A 20873-nucleotide genomic window follows, 5' to 3' on the forward strand; every position below is an offset into this window, starting at 1 on the left:
TGCTGTAGGTCTGTGATCTAGCTGAAAGTGCACCAACACTGCCGTGGCCCATCATTGCTTCGATCAAAGCTTTCAAAGGGACTTTCGTGCATAAGGCCAATTACTCAAGTAACACAGAATGCAAATTGACTTTTTTCAACAACCCTTTGAGGGACATTTTCTGCACTGCATCAAAACAAGACACTTTTGGGTCCCAGACACCTCACCCTAAGACCACCCTATAGCCTTCAAATGCTTTTTAAGTTGCGTATTTTTGTTATTTCTGTGCACACTCTATTTAGCCGGAGTGTTCTCGAGCCCTTCCAAATCTCATAAACTCTACTTCTACATTCTTGCAAAGCATACGCAGAGACCTCTCTTGCCTCACATACACCTACACTGAACCAAACGCTAGTATTCCTCATGCACTACACAGTGTGCTCATACACAACACCTGGTACCAACACATGGTTGCCATGGGCACTCAAACTACGAACAGGCCATGTTATATATGGTCACTGATACCCCACACTGTAGGCGCAGACAGGCTTTACTTATCCCAGGATATAGCCCCTGAAACAGCAAAATGCCTCATCCACCTGTACCTATGTAGGATCAGGGCTAAGAACCAACCCAAAAGAGTAAACACATGGGATAATAGTAAACATCACCCAGTAGGAGTCCAACCCCATAGCACAGTATCTCTTCAGGGAACCTAGCAACATCCAACCCCAGGTAGATAGGATGCACAGAAGGGGCACCATAGGGGAGGACACTGTGTGTCCCCGAGACTTTATAGAAGAGAGGTTCCTGGAGATAGCAAGACCACCTCACCAGTGAACAAATACAGCTGCTCCCACCTCTGCCTGTGGTCCGAGGGTGGCCCTTAACATATTTGGGGCTACCTTCTTTAATGACAAGTGGACCCTGGACATGGAATTCCAGTGCAGGGCCGCTCACCTCATTCACACTGGGGGAAATGAGTCCCATGAGAAAGGGTCCAACACAAGCATAGACACGCCATGCCAGGAAATCTGGGATAGCGAGATTAATAGGCACACATGGTTGCAGGGGAAGGGGCAACCCCTAATTGTATGGAAACTTACACTGTACACTTTTTATATTTCAGAGACAACGGAACCATACCATTGGGCAGTAATGAAAACTGTGGCGTGATATTTCACATACCAGACCTTCAATGAGGCGCCTTCATGTTGATGGATTTCTACTGGCAATGCGGTGACCTTGCCTACACCTAGCTTATACCCGGATGGCGGGGCCTCTGCATCCCTCATTCTATCTGGATAGGCAAGTACACTCATTTGCCACTTTCCTTCTGATTTGGCTATTCCTGTCAGTCCTCTGCTTTCATCGCACTCATATTTGGCTGCTTCCGGGCAGCCATTGATGCCATTTGGTCGCTGTGTGTCGATAGCGGCTGCACTGTTGTACTTACCATCCCAGTTTGACAATGGACGAGTAGGAGGCTGCAGTTTAATACTGTGTGCCTGGTGCTGGGATCAGGAGGACAGGGTGGCTGTGGGACGCCTCTTGCAGGGACTTTAAGGACTTGCCACACAACCTTTAATGCGGGTCTCTGAAATGAGGGTCCTGTCAGTGGCAGAATGGATTGGGGCTCTCTATGTAGTTTGTGGACATGTTGGTACTCGTAATAATGGTACAAGGTGCCGCCCTCCTCTGCAGAAGCAATCCTTCTGTCTAAAAAGGGGTGCACATTTTGTTATCATGGATGTTTTGTAAGGAGATAGTATGGCCATATAAGTGTGTGTACTTTGTCCTGGGAAAGAACCCTGCTGCCCCTCCCTTTTGATGCCCTGCCACCAGAGTGTAACTTTGTTACGAGAAAACACAAGGGTGCCGATCACGATCCGGTAAAAACCGGGTACTAACCGTCGGACGGAGCATATTCTCCGTCCGACGCGTACCCGGTCGTCAATTTCTACAAACAAGGAATTACGATTCGCACGGGTACACCATGACCGTACGATTCGTAAAAAAGTCCGACCGAACAAAAAAACACCTACCAATGCGATCCGGGAAAGTGCCGACCTGACGTCGGGACGCTCGCAGCCAGCCATTCACGACCCAGGAATCACGATTCGCACCGACGTCACCCCGCACGGTGAATATTTTGCGGCAGCCAAAAACTGCCGGGAAATCAGGACGACGCGAACAAGGACCACCAGTACGCGACGGACAGACGACGACGCGAACAAGGAGGACCAGTACGTGACGGACACACAGGACGACGCCACCAAGGAGGACCCGTACGCGACAGGACGACGCGATTGGAGTACCAGTACGCGACGGACAGACATGGACCCGAACCTACGAGTCATCCCTGCCCTCATAGCAGTCCACCTGCTCTACAGGCACCGACGCAGACGCCGCAGAAGGTCAGAATAACTAAGGGAGGGGGGAAAGTGGGGTGGGGTGGGGGTGGCACGACCAGGGCAGACCACAAAACAACCACATAAGTCACACATGGCCTGGACATACCTGACTCCCATGCCCTGGTCACCACGAGGGGGTGGGGGTGTGTCCTGATAAGCCAGCGACCGCCACAACGGAAGTCCGTCACCACGCGAACCGGCAACACAACCAGACAGGTACGTCCCGTACCCACGCCTCAAGAGCGTGGGTACGAGTCGTACCATGCCCACACACACGTCACCCCAACAATGGCGGGACGGATCGTACCCACGTGGCAAAGGCCTGGGTACGGCCCGCACAAGCATCACATAGCGTGGGGACGGATATGTACGGACCCTACCCCCACCCGCGTATGCAAGGAGCGTACCCCCCACCCCAACAGTGTAAGTACGACTCGAACCCTCACCCGCGGACGTACGGACCGTACCCCCACCCCCACCAGTGTAAGTACGACCCGTACCCCCACCCGCGTATGCAAGGAGCGTACCCCCCACCCCAACAGTGTAAGTACGACTCGAACCCTCACCCGCGGACGTACGGACCGTACCCCCACCCCCACCAGTGTAAGTACGACCCGTACCCTCACCCGCGTATGCATGGAGCGTAACCCCCATGCCAACAGTGTAAGTACGACCCGTACCCCCACCCGCGTATGCATGGAGCGTGCCCCCCACCCCAACAGTGTAAGTACGACTCGAACCCTCACCCGCGGACGTACGGACCATACCCCCACCCCCACCAGTGTAAGTACGACCCGTACCCCCACCCGCGTATGCATGGAGCGTACCCCCATGCCAACAGTGTAAGTACGACCCGTACCCTCACCCGCGTATGCATGGAGCGTAACCCCCATGCCAACAGTGTAAGTACGACCCGTACCCCCACCCGCGTATGCATGGAGCGTGCCCCCCACCCCAACAGTGTAAGTACGACCCGTACCCTCACCCGCGTATGCATGGAGCGTACCCCCCACCCCAACAGTGTAAGTACGACCCGTATCCTCACCTCGAATGCATGGAGCGCACCCACACCGTGTATGTCCCAAGCGTACATATCCAGAAATTGGAGGTGTGTGTGCAGAGTCCTCCCAGCAGTGCCCAGAGACAGGAGGGTGTGTGCAGAGTCCTCCCAGCAGTGCCCTGAGACAGGAGGGGTGGGTGCAGAGTCCTCCCAGCAGTGTCCAGACCCAGGAGGGGTGTGTGCAGAGTCCCCCCAGCAGTGTCCAGACCCAGGAGGGGTGTGTGCAGAGTCCTCCCAGCAGTGCCCAGAGACAGGAGGGGTGGGTGTGGAGTCCTCCCAGCAGTGCCCTGAGACAGGAGGGGTGGGTGCAGAGTCCTCCCAGCAGTGCCCTGAGACAGGAGGGGTGGGTGTGGAGTCCTCCCAGCAGTGCCCTGAGACAGGAGGGGTGGGTGCAGAGTCCTCCCAGCAGTGCCCTGAGACAGGAGGGGTGGGTGTGGAGTCCTCCCAGCAGTGCCCTGAGACAGGAGGGGTGGGTGCCCATCACTCCCAGCAGTGCCCTGATACAGGAGGGGTGTAACACATGTGTGTGAGGCCAGAATTATCCACATGCATACTGGCTACAAGGGAACATGTCCCCATGAACTCATGTCAACAGACTCCACACACAAGTACAGTGATCACCAAGGATGCCACGATTGTCGCAGGTGGAGACATGGCCCTGCATGCATGGCCAAAGTAGAAGGGCTCCGTCACACACACAGCTCATGTAGACACAGCTCTGCGCTAAACATTGGGAACACCCTGCAGGGAAGAAAGCTGGGTACACAGAGGAAGGAATACACCCTGGGACAAGTGCACCATGCAGTAACTGCTTACATGAACAAAGAAAGTTAGCCAACACCTTGTGATGGCACACAGATCACAGGGTCCCACCAATGAGCAGTACACTACTACACATCCCACACACCCAAACCCTTACACACCACCCAAAACCATGTAGCAGCCCCACCAACACCAATACCAGCATAGCAGTAGTGTGATAATGAAAACAAAATTAAGCTTTATTCAGCATGAGCACAATGTCCGTGGATCGCAGGCAGTTCAATCATCACAAAGCCCATAGGGCAGTCAATGATTCTCAGCTGGATGGGGGACACAGTGGGATGCGTGTCCCCTACATTGCCTGCACAGTCAAATGGCATCGTCTTCCACACTGGTGAGGGCATCAGGGGGGGGGGAAGCAACAGGCACCGCAGGGACATCAGGGCAAAGGGGAGGCGTTGTGGGTGCAGGGATGGAGGACTCCACCACAGGGGGTGGGTCAGTGCCAAAGGCGGAGGCCAGGATGGCACTACACACCTTTGCAAGGTCCTCCAGGGAGTCCCCTGCACCCGAAGGGACCTCAGGCCCCAAGGAGGGGGGGGGGTCAGAGGGATGGGTCGCAGCGCCACCGGGGGAGGGTGGAGACAGGGGGGGAGACTCAACCACCCTGACCGGGGACCTCCTTGACCGCTTGCGTGGTGGTGTAACTGTGGGGCTCAGGGACAGAGCGGCCATGAAGGTGTCCTTGGGGGAGATGTGGCCAGGAGAGCTGAGGGGAGGGGATTTGGAGGGAGTGGACTGGGTGGAATGCGGACTCCCACTATGGCTGCGTGTCACACGTTTGCCCCCCGACCCAGTGGGTGTGCCTACCTCACCCTGTGTGTGCGTGTCAGGAGGAGTGCGGTGGACCTTCCCTGCTGGTGTGGTGCCCGTGTCTGTTGATGTGGGTGCATGCCGACGTCTGGGTGTACGTGGGACAGGCATGGGAGTGGGAAGTGTGGATGGGGCAGGGGTAGGTGGGGGGAGGTCGCGCTGCAGGAGACCCACTGCTGCAGTCAGTGTGGAGTCGATGGACCTCAGCAAGTTGCGTTGGTCAGCCTGCGATGAATGAATGCCCTCCAAGAAAGCCTCGATGTTGGTGAGGGTTTTGCCGTGGGCATGGAGGACATTAAGGATCGCAGCCTGACCAACCTGCAGTTGCCGCTGGATGTCCACAGACTCTGCATTGGCGGCAGCAGTGGAGACAGGGGCAGGGGGTGCGGTGCCTGGCAGGAAGGAGACATGCTGTGACCGGGCACGCTGGGAAGGGACACGAGCAAGTGGGAGGCGGCTGGTGGAAACTGAGGGGGCGGTGCGAGGTGTTGTTCCGCTGTCAGCTGCTGGTGCAGCCTCCGCCCACTCGGAGACATCGTCCCCGGACCTGTCAGCTTCGTAGTCTGATGTGCCAGTCGACAGGTCCTCGGCCACACTCTCCTCCGCCTCTGTACCACTCGATGTGCCAGACCCGATGTCACGGCTGGCACTGGTGCTCGGTCCCTCCGCCTGGTCTGTGTCCATGTCTCCCTCTGTGTCCCCCGACGATGCTGTGGGCAGGGTGGAGAGACAGAAATAATCAGACATCTGTACACATCTGTCACATGAGTCCAATCCACATAGGTAACATTGCATGGCCTGAAAAGGAAGATCCCTAACATCTACTGAACAGGGTACCGATGTAGGGCATGAAACACACAGTTGGTTGAGCCACCATGCCACTGAAATACCATGGAGAGCATGAGACAATAGCTAAACACAGGAAAAGGAGTCTGACATAGCACCCAGGCCCTGGGGACAATCCAGCACTGCATCTGCACCGCACAGCGTTGGCGAAAATACCGATGACCAGGGACCATATCCATGAACTTGAGACACATGCTGCATAGGTAATGCTGAAAACATGCACAACATGACTCTGTCACTGCACATTGCGTGTGTGTCCAGACACATCACACACTGCCCAGACCCAGCAAGTGGTAATCAGGATTTAACACATAGGCATTGCCCGCCCCAACAAGACCCTACATGAGGCAAATTGTTGAGACACAGGTGGCACCAACATCTCATAGTCTGGGTGATACACACAGGGGCAGGCAAAAAGCGAGATTGAACACCAAACAGCCAAGGTGCGCCTGTACAAATAATGTGGTACCAGTGCCCATCCTCAGATGAGTATAGCAAGACACACAGGCACTGGCAACTGTGAGTATGAAGAAGGACAATCAGGTCAGGCTGCACAGTGGACACCTGTACAAAATAGCACGTCTATATACATGGTGACAGGGGACAATGGCAGAGAGCACAACTTACGCTGTAGACACTGACAGTGGCCACGTTTATGATGACACATACACCACTGAGGAAAAGGTGCCCCAGGGGACAGTAGTGGGCACGCAACTACATGCTACTGAATGGTAATGACTGCAACACACGTCACCATCCCTGCACTATGTGTATCGCACACTCATGCACATCATGTCACAGGCCACTACATGGGACATGCGCGCTGTAAGGCATGACACATGAGAGACCAACTCCCATGTCTGGAGTCAGCATCAGTGCCAACTGATATGGAACCCACATGCAGTGAACTTGACAGTGCACAGGCAATGTCCCACAACCTGTTACACACCACCCCCACACATGATGCTACAGACATTGTTCCCGTGGACAAAGCGCCAGCCTACATTACCCTGTGGAGGAGTGACTACACACAGACCAGGGAACACATTGCAAGGAGGGGAAGGGTGGCAGGGGCCCAGCGCTATACTGGGGCAAACAGGATCTGCACAGCACCTTTAAACCCTGCCAGTGAATTCATGCTACTGTGCCCTTACAAATGCCGGTGACACACAACAAACACACATGTACCTACCCCCTTCCGGCTGCTGCATCGCCTGTAAGCGCCTCTCCAGGTCTGGAAAGACCACCGGCAGCACACGCCTGTGGAGGTGGCTCAGACGGCGGCGGCCGCGGTTCTTGTGGCTCTCAGGTGAGTCCCCCAGCAGGAGCCGTGCAATCCTCCGCGTCCAGCACCGGATATCCTGCCAGCGTTTCCTCACCTGGGGCAGGCTCCGCCTCCGACCATCCACACGCCTCACGGCACTGACGGCGGTCAGCCAGATCTGCTCCTTGGCAGTGGCGCCCACCTGTGAGGTAGAACAAGTGACACCACATCAATACACCAGCCACATGTCACAGAGAGACATATGGGTACAAATTAGCTGGTTACAACAAGGCATGTCATGCAGCCAACGCATTGCACCTTTGTCATAGGGACATCATCCCCTGTTGAGGGGAAAAAGCACTACGTGCCACAGTGTGTACACAGGTGGAATGATGGCAATGTCACAATCAATGATCAAGGCTCACACTGTGCATCACACCCACCCCTCCTGTCTCAGGGCACTGCTGTTAGTGATAGGCACACACCCCTCCTGTCTCAGGGCACTGCTGGGAGCACACTGTACCCACCCCTCCTGTCTCAGGGCACTGCTGGGAGCACACTGTACCCACCCCTCCTGTCTCAGGGCACTGCTGGGAGCACTCTGTACCCACCCCTCCTGTCTCAGGGCACTGCTGTGAGTGATAGGCCCCCACCCCTCCTGTCTCAGGGCACTGCTGGGAGACATCAGGCACCCCCCCCCTGGGACCCCCCCGACAGTACATGGCATGTGTGTTACACCTGGACGCAATGGCAGAAGTCACAGTCACAACATAGGGACAGTCTGTGGCAGTGGCCTATGCACTCACCTGATACCCTGGTCGCCCATACAGCATGGGGTACTGTGGGAGGATCACATCCAGCAGAGCCATGTTCTCCTCCAGGGTGAATGGCTGTGTCCTCTCCACAGCCCTTGACATGGTTCCAGGGAATCAGTAGCAGCAGCTGGGTCGACGAATGCAAAGATGTGCAGGCAAGTGCTCCCTCATGGGACCTGGCTGCCTTATATGTGCCCTTCTGCCCAGTCTCATGCACAGGAGTACAGAGAGATTGGTCACTCACATTTGCATCCTATGTTTCCACCAATCCCTACAAACCTAGCAGTCTGTGTGTTCTCTATCGGTTTCATTCTCCTGCATGATGTCAGCCCCACAAACACATTGCAACAAAGTAGACAAATTCCAACTGACTTCTGCTGTGCACCTTCCAGAACAATTTCGAATTTTGAACTTGGTCTCCATGACAACCAGCATGCATGTAGGCCTTAATACTTGTCCCCTATGTAATTTGGAGCATCACACACAGGTACGGTGCGTGTGGGGGCCCTAGGGCACCCCAAATGCATGGCAACGGCCCGTACATGCATGCCTACCCTCTCCATCACTATGGGTCTGCACGCGTATGCGTACCCGTAGTGGTACGGACCGTACACTCGCATCTACGCTCTCTATCACTATGGGTCTGCACGCGTATGCGTACCCGTAGTGGTACGGACCGTACACTCACATTTACGCTCTCCATCACTATGGGTCTGCACGCGTATGCGTACCCGTAGTGGTACGGACCGTACACTCGCATCTACGCTCTCCATCAATATGGGTCTGCACGCGTATGCGTACTCGTAGTGACAGTGAGCGTAGATGCGAGTGTACGGTCCGTACCACTACGGGTACGCATACGCGTGCAGACCCATAGTGATAGTGAGCGTAGATGCGAGTGTACGGTCCGTACCACTACGGGTACGCATACGCGTGCAGACCCATAGTGATAGTGAGCGTAGATGCGAGTGTACGGTCCGTACCACTACGGGTACGCATACGCGTGCAGACCCATAGTGATAGTGAGCGTAGATGCGAGTGTACGGTCCGTACCACTACGGGTACGCATACGCGTGCAGACCCATAGTGATAGTGAGCGTAGATGCGAGTGTACGGTCCGTACCACTACGGGTACGCATACGCGTGCAGACCCATAGTGATAGTGAGCGTAGATGCGAGTGTACGGTCCGTAACACTACGGGTACGCATACGCGTGCAGACCCATAGTGATAGGGCCGTACACTCGCATCTACGCTCTCTATCACTATGGGTCTGCACGCGTATGCGTACCCGTAGTGGTACGGACCGTACACTCACATTTACGCTCTCCATCACTATGGGTCTGCACGCGTATGCGTACCCGTAGTGACACGGACCGTACACTCGCATCTACGCTCGCCATCACGATGGGTACACATACGGCAGCACTCCCACAGTGATTTGGGAACATGCACAGGCCCTCTCAGCAGCAGTACGGCGGATTTTACACATCACTGTGGTGATAGGCGACACACATGTAGGAATAGGGCGGACATACTTGTCCAGGAATGGACATCAAGGCATCGTCTGTGCATTACCACATGTGTGGGGCACAGGTGTCACAGGCTGTGATGTGGAACATGCCTCCTGAGTGGAGAAGGCACCAGATGTATGATGAGATGTGTACATGTGTACTGTGTGAGGGTGCAATGTGTGCCAGGCATGCCCTTGACTCCTTTGACATGTGTGCATGTGGGACTGCGCACTTGGGGTGAGCGTCACTGGCATGGCACCGACACCAACACACGGAAGTGTCCCATGATGCCAGGTACAGGGGTCATGACACATGACTTATCACTACCCACAGTGCACAATGTGACTATGCCATATATGTGTCCGGGATTTACATCAGGTTGATGTTGTAGCACCCTCAAAAGCTGCAGCCGTTGCAGCAACCAACATGTGGCTGTGTGTAGATTGTCATTGCACACTGTTCCCAACACCATGCCACATGTGTTCTCGGATGTGAGGTGCACATGTATGCAAGGGACACGGAGTAGCGTGACAAGGCCATGTCAGCAAACTCACAAGGAATGTGTGGTGAGTCATGACATGTGCACCTTCATGGCAAGGTGTGTGGGCTGTCCTAGTGTAATGTCATGTGACCTGTGGCTCAAGTGTTCCGCTGCCAGTCTCTGCAATCGGCATCACACTTCTGCTGATGTGTGGGTGTATGTCACTCCTGTCTTGCGTCGGGCAGTGCACTTGCACTGGGACACAGCTATTTCCATGGCGTGGCATGGGGAGGTTCTCAATCACCGTGTGTAGCTGGGTCTTGGAAGGAGTGTCACCTTGCATCCATACGTGTCCTGGGCATGTAGCACATGCCTGACTCCCTATGTGGCATGTGTGTATTGCCAGATTTACATGTGCTCAGTAGACATGAGTTGTTCTCGTAGTGCACTCACTCTTCCTTGTCACTTCCAAATTACTGCAGAGCGCCTCCTGTTGCCCGAAGAATTCCAGACTTGGCCACCATGCAGGAGAATGACAGGATCCGGCTCTACCGCTTCACCCAACCGTTGATTCTGGAGCTGACGGCGAGACTGGCACCACACCTGCAACCGCAGCACAGGTATCCTACGGCACTGACACCCCAGCTGAAGGTAATGGCTGCCCTACATTTCCTTGCCACGGGTACCTTCCAAAATACCATAGCTCATGTTGGTGGCATGTCCCAGAGCATGTTCAGCGGTGTGCTGCATGATTTCTTGGAGGCCATGTTGATTCACCTGGATGACTTCATCAAGTTCCCAACCCCTGAACAGATGACTGAGGTCAAGCGTGGTTTCTATGCCCTGGGAGGGATGCCCCATGTCATTGGGTCCATAGATGGGACACATGTAGGTTTGGTACCACCACACGCACGGGAGGTGGCGTACCGCAATCGGAAGCACTACCACTCCATCAATGCCCTTGTGGTGTGTCTGTCCAACATGGTGATTTCACATGTCTGTGCTCGTTTCCCAGGATCAGCACACGATGCCTACATCATGAGGCGTAGCGGGATGCCTGATATGATGATGCAGCTGCGCAACGAACGAGCATGTGTTGTTGGTGGGTACAGTCTGTCTGTCCTGTATTCTGTTTGGCCGAGCAGCACTACCGCTTCGGCAGTTCTAACGATATCCATGTGCTTTCCATTTAGGGGACGCTGGCTATCCCAACATGCCTTGGCTGCTGACACCTCTCCGCAACCCCATCACGCCGGCCCAGCTCCGCTACAACACCGCCCATGGCCGGACAAGGCGAGTGATAGAGAGGACGTTTGGCATGCTGAAGAGCCGATTCCGGTGCCTCCACAAGACCGGCGGCGCACTCCCATATGCCCCGGCAAAGGTTTGCAAGATCTTCATGGTCTGCTGCATGCTGCACAACATGGCAGTTGAAAGAGCTGTGCCACTCATCCTGAATCAACATGACGAGGACCATCCACCCGTGGAGGACGAAGGGCTTGGCAATGGGGCTAGTGATGTGGAGGATGTGGAGCCGCAAGAGGACATCCGGACTCGGCTCATACGCGACTTCTTTGCTTAGTGGTGAGTACCAGTGTCTGAGTGTGCACGCCTTGGTCCCCGTGTGGCATGTGTTGTGATGTGTGTGTCCACCTGCATGTATGGCACGTGAGTCAGAGGTGTGTGTGGGTGTGTCACTGGAGTGATGGTGGCAGTGATGGTAGTATTTCCCCAGTCATAATTGTGACCTAGCATGTTGTCATCCATACATGTGTCGAGTCAATGCACATGCAAGTGGCTGTGCTTTTTGTGGCTGACTTCTTGTGTGTCTCTCTTCCCCAGGTACCTGCGCATGCCATCTGCTGGTTGCATTGTTGTGGCACTGCTATTCCTCATGGACATGGCATCGTGGGCTGACTCAGCGTTACAGGCACGGACACGTTTGGAAGTCTCCATGGGGTAAGGGATGCATCTGGGGTGTATTGGGTGTGGCAGTTGTTCATGATGTGTGCACACTGCCCAGGTCGGGGTTTGGTTCCTCTGCAGTCATGTGGCATCCCCATGGGACACGACATGCAGCTGGGTACACCAGAATAGATGGGCTGCCTGGTTGTCAGTCATCAGTGATGGGATGGTGGATTGTGATGATGGCATCAATGTGTGTGACACTGCCCTCGGACACATACGGTTGACATTGGCTTGACATGGCGTGGGACTTCCACATCAGCGGATCTATGGTGTATGGCAGGCTCTCCGTGTGCAGCTGTGGGTATTTAGCTGTTAGCCGACGCTTGTGTGCCAGTACCATGGCTATCACGCATTTGTGCTGCAGAAGGGGGGTGCCAGTGTTTGAGCCACATGTTACTCCACATGATGTGTTCATGTGTACTTCAAGTTGCCTCTGCAATCCCAAAAACATGACTATTAAAGGTGTCCCTATGCCTCCAAGGTGCCTCTGCTCAGTCAATGCTGGTGTGTTGGCACGGTGCATCCTGCATGTCTGGCATGGTATTCCCAGATTGTGGCTATGTGTCAATGTGTCGAGTGGCAAGATGCAAGCTGTGTGTGTGTGCTGAGACTGTGTATTGGGCATGATGTCCATGACTGTGTGGGTAGTGTGACATGTGCCATCCCCATGCATCCAACGTTGTCCAGGCCCCCATTCTCTGCATCCACCGGACTCAAGCTTGCAGGACATGGTTCTGCCACCTGTCTACACGTACCTGGGTGCCCCCCAGGACACGGGCCAGGTTCCCTGACCTCTGCGCATCACTGTTGCTGTACTCAATGTGTCTGTCAGCACGGTTGTTCGGCCACCCCCTCAGCTGGTTCTGCACATCACGGGTGTGTATGGTGCTCCATGTCTGTCTTGCCTAATAAACTGTGACCCATGTGTCCTGTGCCAGACTCAGGCCCCAGGGTGTGGATGGTTGAAGTGAACAGATGACTCAGGCATGTTTAGACTGTACAAGACACATGTTAGGTAATAATGCTACCAGCAGGCATCTACTCTTAATAGTGTGATTTATTAGGGGGGGGGGGGGGTGGACAAAGTGGGGGGCTTTCCGGGATTAGGGAATCCAAAGTTCAGTAGGGGAGTTGGTGTCCTTGCCATTGGAAATCCTCAGAGTCCATGCCACAGTCTTTGTCAACATTGGTCAGCCAGTGACCAGCAGGGCCATGTGGCAGAGAATGTCTCTTGATGCTGTGATGCTGTTGCTCCAGTGGGCCAGGTGCCAGGCCAGGTGTCCTGGGCGATGGTGATGTAGCAGCCACCCTCACGGTCCTTTCCGTGGACGACCCGGCTTCCTGCGGGGAACCTCAGCAGCAGGCCGTGACGACGTCTGGGATGCTCCGTCGGATGTTTCCTCCTCCTCCTCATGATCCCTCCCTGTGGGTGGTGATGTTCTCCGCCTTCTGGCACAGGGAGGGTCGGCCATGGTGTCGGCCATCCGACGGAGTTCAGCGTGAATCCCCTGGGACGCCGTCACTTGCTCAGCCTGTCTGTCCTCCATCCTCCGTTGGTGTAGCTGTAGACAGGCTATTAGCTCCGCATGTTGCTGGGCCTGCTGGACCTTGATCCCCTCGAGGACGGACACAACCTGGGCCATGCCCGTGGTGTCCTGCCGGTATGAGTCCAGGATGTTACGGACATGTGAAAATACCGGATCCCCAGCCAACTGGTCAGGCTCGCGCCTCCGCCGTCCTCCACTCCCACCACCCCTGCCCACTTGCGTCTGGCCTGCACTTGTGGGCACATCGGGTCTCCGGGACCCCTGAGGGGTGGCATTGGCGTTGTCGCCTGCCTCCTCCTGGGTGCCCGGGACACCGTGTCCCTCCTGGCGAGCCTGGCTGCATTGTGGTGTTGGGGCAGGGATCCTGGGTGTCTCCTGGGAAGTGGCAGGAGTGGGGGTGGTGGTTGGCACGGTTGTACCTGACGCAGGTGCTGCAGGTGGTTGGACACCAGAGGGGCCAGGTCGGTCGGGGTCGTCCGCAGAGTGGTGAGAGTGGTCGCTGCCGGTGGGATCGGTCTCCTGCAGATCCGGGTCCTGTGAGTGTTCCCCCCCAGTGTTGGGGGGTGCAGCACGACGTTGACCTGTGTGTGAGAGAGAAAATGTTAATTTTGATCCATGCAACATCCATGTTTCATCCGTTACAAAGTTGGCACATTTCCTCTTGGAATTAGGATCTGTCTTGCATTCCACTCACAGTGCACTTGTGCATGTGTGTGTCCCTTGGGCACCAATTTGGCCCCTTTAACTATGTGTGGCACAGTCTTACTTGCTGCGTCAAGTGTGACTGCAGTCAGCAGTGGAGTGTGCATGTGTGCCGAGCTATGCATTTGCGCCTTCCTTGTAGCACTGTACATGTGCACATGGAGTGGATCCACACACTCATATGATGCAGGTGGCTGTCCTTGTGCTCGTGTACAGGTTGTGACATGGCCCTGCGTTTTGCCATGATGAAGAGGGGGGGTTCTGGCACTGGCCACCCTTGTCTACATGCACGCAGTCCACCTGCTGACGAGCAGACATTCCCACACACCACAGGACTGATTTGCTCTCCCTGTGTCTCCCTCCTTCTCTGTCCCCCTCTCCCTCCCTCTCTGTCCCCCTCTCCCTCCCTCTGTGTCCCCCTCTCCCTCCCTCTGTGTCCCCCTCTCCCTCCCTCTGTGTCCCCCTCTCCCTCCCTCTGTGTGTCAGCCTCCTCCCTCTGTCCATCTTCCTGTGTCTCCCTCCCTCTGTGTCCCCCTCTCCCTCCCTCTGTGTGTCAGCCTCCTCCCTCTGTCCATCTTCCTGTGTCTCCCTCCCTCTCTGTCCCCCTCTCCCTCCCTCTCTGTCCCCCTCTCCCTCCCTCTGTGTGTCAGCCTCCTCCCTCTGTCCGTCTCCCTCCCTCTCAGTCCCCCTCTCCCTCCCTCTGTGTCCCCCTCTCCCTCCCTCTCTGTCCCCCTCTCCCTCCCTCTGTGTGTCAGCCTCCTCCCTCTGTCCGTCTCCCTCCCTCTCAGTCCCCCTCTCCCTCCCTCTGTGTCCCCCTCTCCCTCCCTCCGTGTGTCACCCTCTGTCACCTTGGCCCAGCTTCCTGGGCACACACTGTTAGCAGATCTTTGAGTGGCCCTTGGCCTGTTGATGTGAGTTTGTTTCTGATCTCCAGGCACCCATTTTGTCTGCTGTGTGTCTGTGCGCTGCTGCTGTGGTGGTGTGTGCTGCCACTCTTTCACACTGTTGGCTGTTCATTAGCTGCTGGCATGTGCAAAACAGTGCCTTCACCCCCATGTGTTGATGCAAGGCATCCGCCATTTGCTGGCAAGTCATTCCTGTGTTGGGACACAGTGTTTGTCTGGCTGTGACCTAGGCCATATGGCCAGAGGGCATTGTTGTCTGCTTTGGAGTCGCACTATGTGATTCTTGGTGCCCAGCCTCCCGCCATCCGGGTTACCGTGTCATGTGTTGTTGTCTTCTGTGGCCTGTGACTTGACATTGTCCAGCTGGGTGCATGGGGCATGGTGGCAGCAGTGGCATGTGCCTGCTCATGGAGTGTGGTTGAGTAATGCGATGGCTTGTGGTGGTTGCGTGCCTGTTATTAATTTTGGTTGTGGTTGCAGTTCCCCCCATGTGAGGTGCGTTGTTTGTGTACTCACCCGGGTCTCGGAGTCCTTCTACTCCTTCAACTGCCTCCACCGGCAGTATGGCCATCACCCTCTCCTCCCAGGGATGGTACTGTACGGGTCTGCGGGAGGGCCCTCCTCCGGTGGCGTTGGCCTGGTCGTGTTCCTCCTGTCTCTTGGCTCTGACCCTCCTCCGCAGATCGTACCACCTGTTCTGGCAATCCTGCTTGGTCCTCCTGGTGTCCGCAACAGCATTCATAGCATCGACGATGGTCTGCCACATGGCTGTTTTGGCTGCCTGGCTGGTGCTTCTGACCAATGTTCCAAAGATCTGTGGCTCGACTCTGAGGATTTGATCAACAAGGACCTCCAACTCTCGGTGACTGAACTTTGGATTCTTGGTAGTGGGCATGGTGAGGGGTGTGGGTGGGGATGGTGTGGGTGTGGGGGGTGTGTGGATGTTGGGGGGGGTGTGGATGGTTGTGTGTGTGTGTGAATGTGATGAGAGGGTGTTTGTGAGGGTGGTCGTGTGAAGGTGTGCAAGTGTAAGATGTGGTGTCGCTTGTAGTCTGGTTCTGTGGTGTCTGGCAGCAGTGGGTCTGTTGCAAAGGCTCATGGTTTGTGTGTGTGGGCCCTTTTTATTGGTCCATGGGTGGGTGTGGCAGTGTTTGAATTTTGGGTGGGTGTGTTATAAGGAGTGGTGGTGTATTGGGCCTCTGTTTGTTTTTGACAGTTGCAGGTCAGTGATTGTGTTATTTTAGTGGTTGTTGGCCATGTTTAGTGGCTGTGTGCCTTTCGAATGGTGTATTGTTGAGTTGTTTTGTTTTGTCCTTGTTGTGTACGTGCGTTTTGTGCATGTGTACGGCGTGTACATGGGCCATTTGGTTGTACGATTTGGTCCTTGTGTGTGGCTTTGTACGACTCGTACATGCGGTTGTGATGTTGGGGCATGGGGTGCGCTCCGTACTTAGGAGGTTGTGTTGGGGGTGCGCCAGGAACGTACTGGGGTGGGGGTACGACTGGAACGTACTGGGGTGTACATAGACGGTGGTACGACACGTACAGGGGTGGGGGGGTGTACATTGACGGTGGTACGACACGTACTGGGGTGGGGGTACGACTGGAACGTACTGGGGTGTACATAGACGGTGGTACGACACGTACAGGGGTGGGGGGGTGTACATAGACGGTGGTACGACACGTACAGGGGTGGGGGGGTGTACATTGACGGTGGTACGACACGTACTGGGGTGGGGGTCCGACTGGAACGTACTGGGGTGTACATAGACGGTGGTACGACACGTACAGGGGTGGGGGGGTGTACATTGACGGTGGTATGACACGTACTGGGGTGGGGGTACGACTGGAACGTACTGGGGTGTACATAGACGGTGGTACGACACGTACAGGGGTGGGGGGGTGTACATAGACGGTGTTACGACACGTACAGGGGTGGGGGGGTGTACATTGACGGTGGTACGACACGTACTGGGGTGGGGGTACGACTGGAACGTACTGGGGTGTACATAGACGGTGGTACGACACGTACAGGGGTGGGGGGGTGTACATAGTCGGTGGTACGACACGTACAGGGGTGGGGGGGTGTACATTGACGGTGGTACGACACGTACTGGGGGGGGGTACGACTGGAACGTACTGGGGTGTACATAGACAGTGGTACGACACGTACAGGGGTGGGGGGGTGTACATAGACGGTGGTACGACACGTACAGGGGTGGGGGGGTGTACATTGACGGTGGTACGACACGTACTGGGGTGGGGGTACGACTGGAACGTACTGGGGTGTACATAGACGGTGGTACGACACGTACAGGGGTGGGGGGGTGTACATTGACGGTGGTACGACACGTACAGGGGTGGGGGGGTGTACATTGACGGTGGTACGACACGTACTGGGGTGGGGGTACGACTGGAACGTACTGGGGTGTACATAGACGGTGGTATGACACGTACAGGGGTGGGGGGGTGTACATTGACGGTGGTACGACACGTACTGGGGTGGGGGTACGACTGGAACGTACTGGGGTGTACATAGACGGTGGTACGACACGTACAGGGGTGGGGGGGTGTACATTGACGGTGGTACGACACGTACAGGGGTGGGGGGGTGTACATTGACGGTGGTACGACACGTACTGGGGTGGGGGTACGACTGGAACGTACTGGGGTGTAGGTAGACGGGGCTATGACACGTACTGGGGTGGGGGTGTGGCTCGAACGTACTGGGGTGTAGGTACACGGGGGGTACGACACGTACTGGGGTGGGGGTAAGACTGGAACGTACTGGGGTGTAGGTAGACGGGGCTGTGACACGTACTGGGGTGGGGGTGTGGCTCGAACGTACTGGGGTGTAGGTACACGGGGGGTACGACACGTACTGGGGTGGGGGTGCGACTGGAACGTACTGGGGTGTACATAGACGGTGGTACGACACGTACAGGGGTGGGGGGGTGTACATTGACGGTGGTACGACACGTACTGGGGTGGGGGTACGACTGGTACGTACTGGGGTGTACATAGACGGGTGGGGGTATACATATACGGGGGTACGTGTCGGACGTACGGGGGCTGGGGGGAGTGTTGGGCGCGTATGCGGGCACATGTCTCCATGGTTGCTATTGGTGTTCGGTGCGGACGGTGTTTTTTCCATACGGTTGTAGGCTCGGACGCACGGGATGGATCGTGATTCCTCGGTCGGACTTGGATTTTTACGTTTGTAAGGTAAATCGTCCGAGGACGTGTCGGACACATTTTCCGACCCGAGGACGTGTGGGGAATGATTCCCGGTGCGGTTCGTATGGACTTTTTACCATGCGAATCGTGATTGCCAGTTCGTACGGCACTTGTACGATTCGTACGGTAAAAAGACCCGATACGAGTCGCACGGGGGAATTTTTTACCGGATCGTGATCGGCACCAAGGTCTGGGACGGTGGTGGGTGCTGATGTGAGATTCTTTAGCAGTGTTGGGCAGCTTCATCCCCCAGAATGTAGTCGCACCCTTCTGCTGAAACTCCTGCATGGCTCAAGTGGTCTTACTAAAAAACCAAATGTTTATTTCACAAATAACCAATTTTCTGTCGTTAATTTTGAATATGCTTCTAGCTTGATGTATTGGTTGTTCAAACATGTATTAGGATTTTAATCTCAAATGAATAATAACTCCAGAGTGAATTCACTTTTTGAGTTGACGCACCTGTACGCAGAGGGAGAACAGCATTTTGCACCCATTCATTTACATCCCCCTCATTCATTAATCCAACACGTCATTCTTTCACTGTTTTCATGAGTTGCTTCCTATGGTGTAAACCTATGGCCACGTTTATTTTTTTCATTAAGTTATTGATTTAAATGCTTTGGCCTGAGATAAGGATATATTTTCACAATATTGGAAACAAAAGGTACACCGTTCTCAGATTTTAAGAAATGGCAAAGTGTGATAAGAAAACGTTTTTATAGAAAACACCAGTGTAAAAAATAAATCAGACAAAATGGAAGACATCAGATGCCTTGACTCTATGATCTCCGCACACGAAACAGGAGAATAATATCTAAGGCATAGGCCACACTCATTCACATAACTATAACACAGCATAACAGCAGCAGCCCCTTCTCTATTTACATGGCCAGTTGCTCCAGATATACTTGCTTGTTTACAGAGTGTAGTCAATGTGCTAAGTGTTGCAGGAACTGAGGCAAAAAGCACAGGTAAACAGCAAACTTTGGATGTGTGCCTTTCAGACGATCTTTTCAAATTTAATTTATTCCTGTTGGTTTACACAGGGTTGCCTATTTATTTCAAAACGGTAAATGGGAGCTCCAGACAGGCACATTCCGATTTCCTCACCTGGCTGAGTGTCCATAACTTCAAACTCCACCTCGTCGCGGAACTCTGCGGAATCTCACAAATTTATTTGGTAACTCCACAGAATTCCGCAGAGTGAAACTCCAACAAATCCACCCACCCCTAGTGGTTTCCTACAAGTTGGGTTTTCCTGCTGTAAAAATACCATCCTCAAATTAGGTAGTATGCATATAGCTAGGGGAAAAAGTAACAAACACACATATACTTTCAAACAATTTAACTGTCATGACATATGAGAAAAATAGATTCTTTGAAGAATATACTAGAGGGGGGAGTATTGGAATGGGTAAAGACTATGTCAATGAATACCATGATATGTGCAGTGCGACAATGGAAATACCAATAAATGCAATGTCAACATATGCCATAACCTGTGCCTGCCTAACAATGTCAATATCCATAAATGCAATGTCAATGTATGCCATAATCTATGCCCGCATAACAGTGTCGACACCGGCAACAACAATGTCAATGTATATCAATGTATGCCATAATCCATTCATGAATGACAATGTTGGTACCAGTAGAAACAATGTTGATGTACACTATGACCTAGTTGCGCATAACTGTGTCAATATCAGTAAAGACAATGTTGATATACACTGTGACAACTGTATGCACAATGTTGAAAATGTTGATAAAAATGATATAAGTGACTGCCATATTATTTTCAGGAGTTCCAATGAACTCATATCATTGCTGTTGGGTTCACCTAAGGTGACCTCCTCATCAACTCTGAGTCAGAGGTACGTGGTCAGGCAGATCCTGCAACCCACGCCTATAGAATGACGAGTCACAGGTGGGGTCTCACTTAACCCAAAGACAAACGCGCACACAGGGGAAACACTGATCGATCCCACAGATATGTAGGTGCACTACAAACAGGTCAGAAAAAATTGGCCCCAATAAAACATGTTTGGCCAAAGGCTTGGGTTCCCTAAAAATAGTTACCACAAAGCTAGATACCATATGTAGATAGGATCACTCAGCTAATCAGGACACAACATACACACCACACGTAATTATCACACAATCCTCATGCTGGGCATCTGGACACATACACTCTGGCCCACACTAGCTCTCCCTGAGGGTGAGAGCCATCAGTTTCCTTATAAGATGCCCACATTTATTAATTTTTGACTGAGATGCTTTTTCAGGAATGCAGAAATTACTTTATTATACCTCACAAGATGTGTATAATGTCTGCCAAAACTTTGTACACTGAGAGACTTTCCTCAGAAGCATTCTGTCTAGACTCTCCCAGCCGCTGCATTTAATTAAACCAACTTACTCATTTTTTGCCAAATACCTCTTGTCTTTTTATTTCTATAAGGTAAATTCATATCCGAGCAACAACTCCACTCTATGCTACTCCA

Source organism: Triturus cristatus, chromosome 3_1 (genome assembly GCF_964204655.1).
Source record: "Triturus cristatus chromosome 3_1, aTriCri1.1, whole genome shotgun sequence".
In the NCBI taxonomy this organism is placed as follows: domain Eukaryota; kingdom Metazoa; phylum Chordata; class Amphibia; order Caudata; family Salamandridae; genus Triturus; species Triturus cristatus.